This window comes from Mirounga leonina, unplaced genomic scaffold (assembly GCF_011800145.1).
Source record: "Mirounga leonina isolate KUSES-001 unplaced genomic scaffold, KU_Mleo_1.0 Mir_166, whole genome shotgun sequence".
In the NCBI taxonomy this organism is placed as follows: domain Eukaryota; kingdom Metazoa; phylum Chordata; class Mammalia; order Carnivora; family Phocidae; genus Mirounga; species Mirounga leonina.
In genome coordinates, this window is record NW_023270418.1 from 5,472,301 (window position 1) to 5,482,499 (window position 10,199).

Sequence of the window (10,199 nt, forward strand, 5' to 3'; positions counted from 1 at the left end):
ATATATAATGGCACACCTTTGATCACAATGACATATTCCAAGAAATTCAGTGGTTTGGAGAAATGGCAGACTATCATAAATAGTATAAGTATTATTGTGATATAACCATGTAGCAGTTATGCTTGTACAGTAATTCAGTGTCATTTATCAGTATTTTTTTTTTAGACTGCAGGCTATCCAAGAAAAAAGAGAATTTATTTTATAGATGGTCCTTAGAGGTTTCAGATGAAGTGACCAGGATAGAAGAAAAAAATCAAGGTCCAAAGTTCCTCTGACTCCTCAGCTCTAATATTGCTAGTTTCGGAGTTCTATTCCTTATAATTTCCCCACTGTCCCCCCAAACCCTAACCATCTCCAATGACTATAAAAGGAGAGCTGCTAATTTAGTTTTAATTTAGTTTCACTTCCCCACACCCTCCCTGTGCTCCAACTTCCCTCCATCGACCCTATGGAAAGTTAATCATCATTTCACCTTAGCACATGTTTTGAGGCACCTTTGGAACTAATAAAAAGAGAATCAAGCTGATATTTTCTGAAACTTTTATAAGATGGCTTAATATTAATCAAATTTGAACAGTTTCATTTGTAAATTATTTTTCCTATGCTCTATATCTCTAATATGTGACAATAATCAGTGTGTTTCTCTTAATTACTGGCATGATCAAGTGGGATTTCCATAAGTATAATGTATAGATTTTTCTTTAACAATAGATGGCATTATGCATCCTGCAGAGTTTACTGTGGTTTATGCATTGCATTATTTGTTTCAAAACAAAAAAGAATCATAGCAGAAGTGCTTTATAAAGATTTTTAAGAAAAGTATTATGGAAGTTCCTTTTAATAGTCAAGCACAGAATTCCTTTTTTTTTTTTTAGTATGTTATGTGACTTTAATGAATGCATTTTATTTTTCTCAATCCTTTAATTGCTTTAAAATAGCATCCAAAATGTTTAAAATGCTTTACTTACATTTGCAGCTTTGTCCATAAAAGAGATGCTGTCGTTTATTATTTCTTTTAATCAACAGCTAGATAAATTGATGTTGTTTTCGAGGAGTTAACATTCACAGCCTAACTAATCTCATGTGGAAGAAAATATTAACTGGTAGTATGATTCTATTATGTGCCTATAATGGTAAGCAGTAAAAAATTACTTAAGATTTGCATAATATAAATTGACTCCTATTGAGAAACAAACATACTTTCCAATGGAATAAACTTGTTTAAATATAGGTACTAAAGAAACTAACAGAAACATATTTCTCTAGTTATTTTAAAATACTAATCAATGCTATATATCCATTCTAAGTCAGGAATTTGTTTTGGACTTTGTTTTTCCTTTTATATGCATTACATTATATGTAAATTGGATGAGTGCCTAAAATGTATAAGACCTGAATGCTGACTGTCTATCCAATGCCAACATGCTCAGAAGAAAAGTGACTCATTCAGTAACTCCTCTAGATGTGGTTTTCTGTGTGATCTTAAATCTCAGAATACTGAATATACTAGATGGCTAACTTTTTTTGTTGTTCTTTAAGCAGATATTTAGCATTATAATGCTATTTCAGACACAATTCTGTTTCATAAAATATACTGAATTACAAGTCCAAAACAGTTATGTGAGAAGCAGACATTTACTGTTTTAGATTACAATGTGGATAGCTGGATTAAAACAGTATCTGTGAACTTTGCTCTAATGGAATCTTATTTTTATAGCTCAGGTACTGTAAGTAGCACTAATTGCCACAGAGGCTGAAATGATTACTGATGCCATAGAGTAAGGTAAGCCAGCCAGACCTAGAGAGTTATGAAAACATAGACTTGTTTATTTAGGGGACATTTTCTTAGTCACGTGTACAGTCTTAAATTTCCCCAAACTATTTGTTGGATTATGTTATATAGTATTAATGGTCAATGATGAAGAATAAAAGTTACTGAAAGATGGCCTATTTTTCCTCAATAAAGATTTGTTACCAAGACTACAATGTATATCCTCCTACATCAACTAATTGAAAAAGCAAATATTGACATTAAAAATAGTACCTGCTTATATGTATCAAGAGCTAAGGACTTTTTTTGAAATGTCACCCTGGGAGTATCTTCAACCTCTTTTTGCCAATGGCTCAGAAATCTTTCATTTTATTTAGGGGTGTGGTTTTTTTTTCACTTTGTTTATTTTAATAGAGTTCCATGGTATCGGAGATTTTTGTATTTTTGTTTGCAAATGAGTTTCAAGTGCTCAGAGATAGCTACCTCATAGAAGGTGCTCAAATATTTGTTGAATGAATTAATTCAGAACCTGAAGCAGCAAGGGAAGAAAAAAAGAAGCAGAAGCGAGCATATTCTAGTGTGATCAGGAATCAGTCATAAGATGCAGTCTTTTAGGAAGAGAAAATACACAAAATGTTTTAGTTTGGGTTTTTTGTTTTGTTTCTAAGCTATTTTTTCTTGCTTTTTTTTTTCTTTGAGAGATTTATCCATGGGCTTGTGCCTATGACTTTAAGCAGAAGAGACGTGGCATTTCTGGATGGATTTTGGAATGCTGCTCAATGTAATAGCCACAATTCACCTGGCATGTGTGTGTCTTTAGTTGGAATCTAGCTTTGACATTCACCTGGGTTTACACGGGCCACTTGATTTCATTTAGTATTTAAGTTTCTAACTTCTTGGGCCTTAAACTGTTGGACTTAAATCAGAAATTCTCCTGTGCATTCTGCACCATTCTGCAGTTGTATCTGCTCTCCTAGTCCTTTAGCAGACTCAGCTCCCAAGGCTGCTCAGGAGGTAAATGCACATCTAAAAGATGGGGCTCTGGACTCCACAAACCCTCACCTTCAACTAGAGTATCTATTCTTTCATATAATTGATTTGTTGGGCTTACACACCCTAAACATACTTTTTTTTTTTTTTTGGCCATTTATACTGTATTTATTTGGTGTGTGTGAAGTTAATTTTTTAAGAGAGTTTTTTTTAGATTAACATATAATGTATTATTTGTTTCAGGGGTACAGGTCTGTGATTCATCAGTCTTACACAATTCACAGCGCTCACCATAGCACATACCCTCCCCAGTGTCCATCACCCAACCACCCCCTCCCTCCCATCCCCTCCACTCCAGCAACCCTCAGTTTGTTTCCTGAGATTAATCTCCCTCTCTGGTTTCATCTTGTTTCATTTTTCCCTATGATCCTCTGTCTTGTTTCTCAGATTCCACATATCATATGATACTTGTCTTTCTCTGATTGACTTATTTCGCTGAGCATAATACCCTCTAGCTCCATCCACGTTGTTGCAAATACTTTTAATGAAGAAAGGGAGTCCAAGTTTAATGTGATTTGAAAAATCACTGACTACAGTAATCTCTACGATCCCTTCTCCCCATGTGTTCCTTCAGTCAGCCAGTCATTCAGCTATTCAAAAAATATCCCTGTGTCTGCCATTCCACTTTCTGTCCAAAATAGCACTAGCGAAAGGAGTAATTGTGAGCACTCCTATTGCACTTAATGTTCCAGCCCCTTCTTATAGAGCTCTTTAAAAGATTATTAAATATTCTCTTATGTGAGACCGATACTGCAGTTATCCTTATCTCACAGAGGAAACCGAGGTAGAAAAATACTAATCGAATTGCCCAAGATCGCACAGCTGGTAAGAGGAAGGGGTTTGTTACAGACGCGGCAACGAGTTGCTGGAATCCATGTGCTGAGCTAAGTAACCACGTTGCCTCTCCTGCAAAAGCCAGAGTCCTGCCTTCAGGGAGCTTACGGTTTAGAGAGGGAGCCATCACAAATGAAGGAGGCACACAGCTAAATGAATGACTGTATAGGAGAGGAAGAATTTTTGTCCTCTTGCCTTTCATTTGGTTTAAGAATTAAATGGACATGAGACAGATTAACCTCAGGGAGAAAGAAAAAGTTTTCTTACACGTGCTTAGAGACCCAGTCATGAAATTAAAACCTAAAGAGATGACCAAACAGGCAGGTTTTATCCTTTTTAGACAAACAGGCAACAAATCTGTGCCTAGAATTGACCCGACAAAACGAACAAACAAACAAACAAAAAACAACAACAACATTGAGAGCTTCAGTTGATAAGACATTTGAAAACAGAATTTGGGCTGGGATAGTAAATTAGTAAAAAGTCACAAGGGTTGTTTATACAGTCTTTTTTGGCTCTGAATTTCCTGTCTCTGGTGATAAGGATGTATCTTTACCTCCTGGTACAGGGAGGGTAACTTTCACATGAGAGATTTATTTTCTGTTTTCTGGAGACAAAGTGTGGGGAGGGTCACAGAATTCTTTCTGCATGGCTATTTCTTAAGGGACTTTAAAAAAAAAATCATCAATATGCCAAAGTGGCACATTTTGGGGTAGACAGCTCTTGGCCCCTACAACTGCTATAAAAACAAAACTAAACAAAACAAAACAGGGTTCTCTTGACAACATACCACAAGGCAGTGGGGGGAGTGAATGCATCTTGTCTGTGTGAAGTCTTCACTGAGAAAATCATATTAAACTAAGATTGATGAATATATTTTGCATGGTGTCCCAAACTTCAAAAAATAATTTTTATAGTGTTCACAGATAACTAGCTAACAATATTTGAAAGTGAATACTTGAATTCAAATAACCAGGTAATTGTGAGTTGGTGCTGTTCAAAAAACAAAAGGGGAAAATTTCTGTTGCTTTCTGTTCCCTGAAGACATATGAGTCTGTTAGGTATAGATGACAATGAAATGTAGGTTTCTTCCATGGAATCCTTTCAAAGAGGTTTCTTCTATTTTCTTCCATAAAAAAATAGAAATTTTATTTCTCAGCCTTATAGGTGGGGTAGCATCTCTCTCTCTCTCTTCCTCCCTCCCTCCCTCTCCCTTCCCTTCTCTCCCCCTCCCCCCACTCAGAAAAGCCATACATTTGATAGCAAAATGATTGATCAGGGTGTCTGTGCAGTACTTCTCTAATCCCATGGTAGCATCTGCATCAGAAGTAAAGTAATTGTGGTATGTTTTCCCCCTTCTCCCCCTTTTTGTATTCTCCGCTCCTTAAATTCCTTAGTTCCTTGGAGAACACCATTTCACTTCATGTCCTGCAGACACAGTAACATCTTGGGAAGGTCATATAATGCAATATATTTATTCCTAGAAAATCAGGCTCTATTTGAGGCTCCTGGAAGAAGCAGTTGACCTCTGCACTTGATTAACTGTCAAATGAGCATACGTTCACAGGCAATATCTCTACCAAGGGTGAGAAGAAGAAAGAGTAATCTATAGTGGGTCAGGTCCTTTTTCTGACTCTGCTTATCTTTACTCCTTTTTCATGATAAAGCACCCTTTGTGAAAGTAAGTCAAGAGATCGATATTCAGCGGACAATCCCAGCTCAAATTTAGAAGATGCAGCAGAATGGAGCAGAGGATGAACACCCCTGATAAGTTCCTGTTCAATTGGCAGCACATTGAAAATGATAAGTTGGTGCTTTTTCCTCTGCAAATTTCTGTTTTACCCCTTTATACTTCTTCAGTCTTGATCCCAAAACTTCAAAGATTTTTGCATCAGAAATCCTCAAAGTGGCTCCTCAAGACTTTCCTTGGAATAATGTGTCAAGTATGTAAATCTTGGGGTCCACTTGGCAGAGCGTCCACATCTTTGAAATGGTCATGTTGCCCACATGATGAACTCTGCTGCTGTCAGTTGGCTTCTGAAAGCCACTGAGAATGACCGGAGGTGACTCTAACACAGTGGAAAAAGAACAGTACAATACGGGTAAGAGGAGCAGGTCATGAAGAGCATATTTTAAAATCTATTCTTCCAACCCCTGACCTAGAGCCTCCTTAAGTAGATGTGGCATAAATCAAATAGAATGTATTTACTAGATCGGTTTCTGGCCATTTGTTACACAGCATATAGGTACATAATTTAATGCCTACTGGAGCAATTAATGTTTGCGAATTTGAAAAAGATATGATATAAAGAATAAACATCCTCTGAGTAGATGGAACTGAGGACCAGAGAGGTGTGTTGGTAAAAGTAAATTAGATCATCATCAAGTTGCTGAAATGAACTCTTGATCGTACTTGACAAAGAATACACCTTCTCTTATTTTATCCTCCTGGTTGTAAAATGAGCAGCTTGTTTTTGTGTTTGATGTGTGTATGCATTTCCACCCTGATAGGATCAAAAAGAAAAGAAGGTAGGGAAATAGGAACCCCGAAAACAATTATCCTCTTGCTTCCCATAATGGAGACATGGACTGGTTTTTTTTGAATGAAGGCCAGGACGAATCTTCCTTCTCTACAGTGCTAATCCCACTGTCTGTCATTTCCTCTTTCATTGTGACTTTATTTGGTGGGGGGAGGGGGGTGTCAGGGTACGCATTTAAAGGTGTTTTTTCCTTTTGGCATTGGAGTTCACAAATAAATTTCAGAGATTTCTAGGATGCATTTGTTTTATCTATGGACATAGCATCTATTAACTGAAACCTAACAATTGTTCATGTATCTTCTCATACACTCTATGTGCACTGTATGCCTCTGTTCATGCTCCTGTTTGCAGATGCACATGGCAAGAATCATTATAGCAGCTTCCATACACATTTATGCTTTCTGGCATTTTTGAACATTCTAATTGGTGGATGCACAGATTTAGCGTCTGAATATCTTCGTATGTTTACTTCCCTATCTATGCATGTACGTGTCTGTATCCATGTGCTCCTGGATATAAATTCAGCAAAATATGCATTTAACAGTTGAATGCCTTTTTTTGCTGCCCTAATTTCATTCCTATTTACATCGTTCATGTTGTTTTAACACAGGTATTTTCTTTTTCTTTCCAAGTTTTTATTTAAATTCCAGTTAGTTAATATACAATGGAACATACAGTTTCAGGTTAACACAGGAACTTTAAAAGCACAGTACATAACTGTGTATGTGTAGTTAAGTGAACTTTCAGTGCAATTGCAATGAACATAGTATACTAAGTTAAGCTGCACAAACAGACACAACAAATTATTATCTCCAATCAGCCATGGGATATAGGCAGTCATCCCCATCCCTCATAGACACAGGTGCGGCTCGTGTACCTCTTCATGTCTATTGATTGGTCTACAGTTTGACCTAGACTGGGAAATTATACTTGGAGTTATTTGCTGGATGTTCTAAAAAGGGGAATTCCTTTAAGCATGATTTTGTATGCATGGAGACGCAAAGGCATTTTAGTAACTATCCTGATAGTAACCAAAGTATTTTTATTTGGAGGAAATGAGGTAAGTAATTACACTATTCACTTTGACTATACTGAAGCAAAGGTACACTGTTGGAGAAATAAGAATGAAGTCATAAGATCAAGGAAAGAGAGGTAGTTCATGTATCTCAGATGATAATGAGAGAATGTTTTTAACCACAGGAAATTGTAGAAATTTCCAGGTATGGATTACTTTAAAATCACGACGCGTCTGAAAACGAGTACTTGTTTATGAGAAAATACTTTGCTTAGGTTTTCTTTTCTAAAAGAGTTACCCAGTTACTTTGTTCCCTAAGTGTTTTATTTGAAATTTGGGTTAAATACAGTGAAACGCACGGCTATCCCTTGCAGAATGAAATACTGATTATTCCTTAGAGCAGCTGCCAAGGTTAGTTAGCTTTTCCTTAAATTCTGGTACACTTTGTATAATTCTCTTTTCTCAGATAATCTGAAGATCGATTTGTCTGATGGACTCCTACTGCACAGTTTCTAGGAACTCCCACTTCACCAGCTGACCTGGTAGGTAATTATTATTCTTTGACACATCATAGAACTTAAGGTCTCCTCCCTCAGGTAGTCACAAACCACGCAAACTCACTGATTCTCTCGGAAGGTTGATCTATGTGCTTGGCTCAGGCCAAGAGGTAGGCAGGCACGATGGTGGTGGTAGATTTTTTTAAGGAAACCCTCCGAAGCCTTCCCGAAACCGTGTCTCCGCTTTGCGTCTTGGAACACACTACTTCCAGGTCAGCTTTTCCAAAAGTTACTTTGCTACATACCTGAATCTAAACCTTTGGGTGTGGGCACACAACGACACTAGAACTGGTCCAACACGATTATAAGCAAAGACTTTGGAGTCAGACTTCTGCATTAAATTCTTTGTTCAGCTTATTAACTGTGTGAACTCAAGCTATTAACTAACCTCTGTGTGCTTCTGAGCCTTCACTGGTAAATTGGGAATAACGAGGTGATATACTCATGATGATAATAGCTATTTCCAAAAAATAATAATAATAATAGCTATTTCCACTAAATATTAAATGAGATCACATAAATAGAACAAATAGTAAGCATTTAATACACACTACCTATTCCTATTTTAAAGGTTAAAAAAATAAAGTGTGGCTTTCTGAAAAAAGTAAGACTATAAAATAAAGTATCACTTACTGAAATAAATAATAAATAAATAATACTATTAAAAAAGGCATGTACACATACATAAATACATTCACAAATGCCTAAAAGGAAAATTATTATGCGTGTGGAATTGGACACATATATGGCAACTCTCTCTCTCTCATTCTGTGTGTGTGTGTGTGTGTGTGTTGAGCAAGACATATGATTTACTTTCAAAAAAACTCTCCTAATTGTGATTATCTAAAGAAAAAGATTGGATTTGTCCAGATACTGCTAGATGAATGACTCAAGATATGATCATCCTTTTAAAATTTGTGGATTGTGGCATCAATTGCCTCTCCTTTTATTCACATAATATCATCGCACATTTTTCTCCTAAAACCATCTAATTTTTGTTTCCTGTTGAGACTCTAAAATACTAATTAAGAGATTCTGTTTTTTTCCTAAAAATTTTATAAGTGTATAATTATTTTCTTTAGCCTTCTGGTGTTAATTATTTTTTAGATTGTTTTTTATTATTTATCCTAATAGATAATGAATAATGTCTGGGGAAAAATGAGAATTTACCCTAACTTGCAGCAATAATAATTTTAATAAGATGTTTATATCATAGTCTATAATCCAAGGAGACACATGGCAGTTCTGTTTAAAATTTAAGTGAGTAGGTATGTGAATAGAATATTTACATGCTCCAATGATATTTTTTTATAGAAGAAAAATATATGCATTCCAGATTGTCTTTTGCTTTCCACGTTTTAAACTTGCATAGGCCCAGTACTAGTTTTGCTGGGGCCTTTAAAAAAACCAATAAAACATTAATCAAAACCAAGCCTCATTTCAGATTTTATGGTAGAAATGATTCAATGCACATTCATTACTTTTTTGAAATTAGATTTTTATTCTCATTTGGGAAATAGAAGCATCAGCTTTCCTCTTCAATCTTTCTTCATTCCCACTTCAAAGCTTCAAAGCCTAGTGGACTTCCTTATACCCTCCCTCTTTCCAATTCTCTCTTTTATTAAAGGAAAGTATATGAACAGACTCCTTCCTGATGTGTCCCGAAATTTCTTTTGAGGGAGTAAATGAGATAAGGTCTCTGTGGACCTAAAAGCCCCTTGAAAAGTTTAAAATTCTTACAACCAACACAGTCATTTAATATAAAGTTTTTATACCTCTGAACTACTCTTAACAGTTTTCAAAATTGTCATTCTGTATCACCCTTGCCCCCATGATCTAGTCACCAAATAGTGTCCATACTGATTCTTTAAAAAAAAAAAAAAGTTGCATCATGTCATTCCTTAAAACTATCCAATGGTTTTCAATATCACTGAGAATTCTATTAAAAAAAACATCACCCTTATCATGGCTTACTATGCCCTACAGTGCTGGCCCATCCCACTTTTGGCTTCACTTTCCATCACTCTCCATGGCTCACTTGGCTCCATTCATACCGGCCTCTTTGCTGTGCCTTGAACTTGCTGAGTACTTAGTACCTGCTAATTTCTCTGACTGGGATGTTGTTTTCCTAAATATATATTCGGCTTACTCGGTTCTATTCTCTCTACTCAAAGAGGGATTATCCTTGATTTTCCTATCTAACATAAGTACCACTCTTCCCACCACTTTGCTGCCATCACTGTCTATCCCCTAGCCTTGCTGTCTCCTCTGCATAAATTGCACCACTATATGACATCATATTACATATGTTTTGTCAGTTTCCTACTTCCAAAATGGTGTCTCCTGGAAAGTAAGGCTTCATCTGTTTTCTCCATTGCCTTATCCCCAGAATCTGGCACGAGTAAGTGTTCAATGGACATTGGTTGAATAAA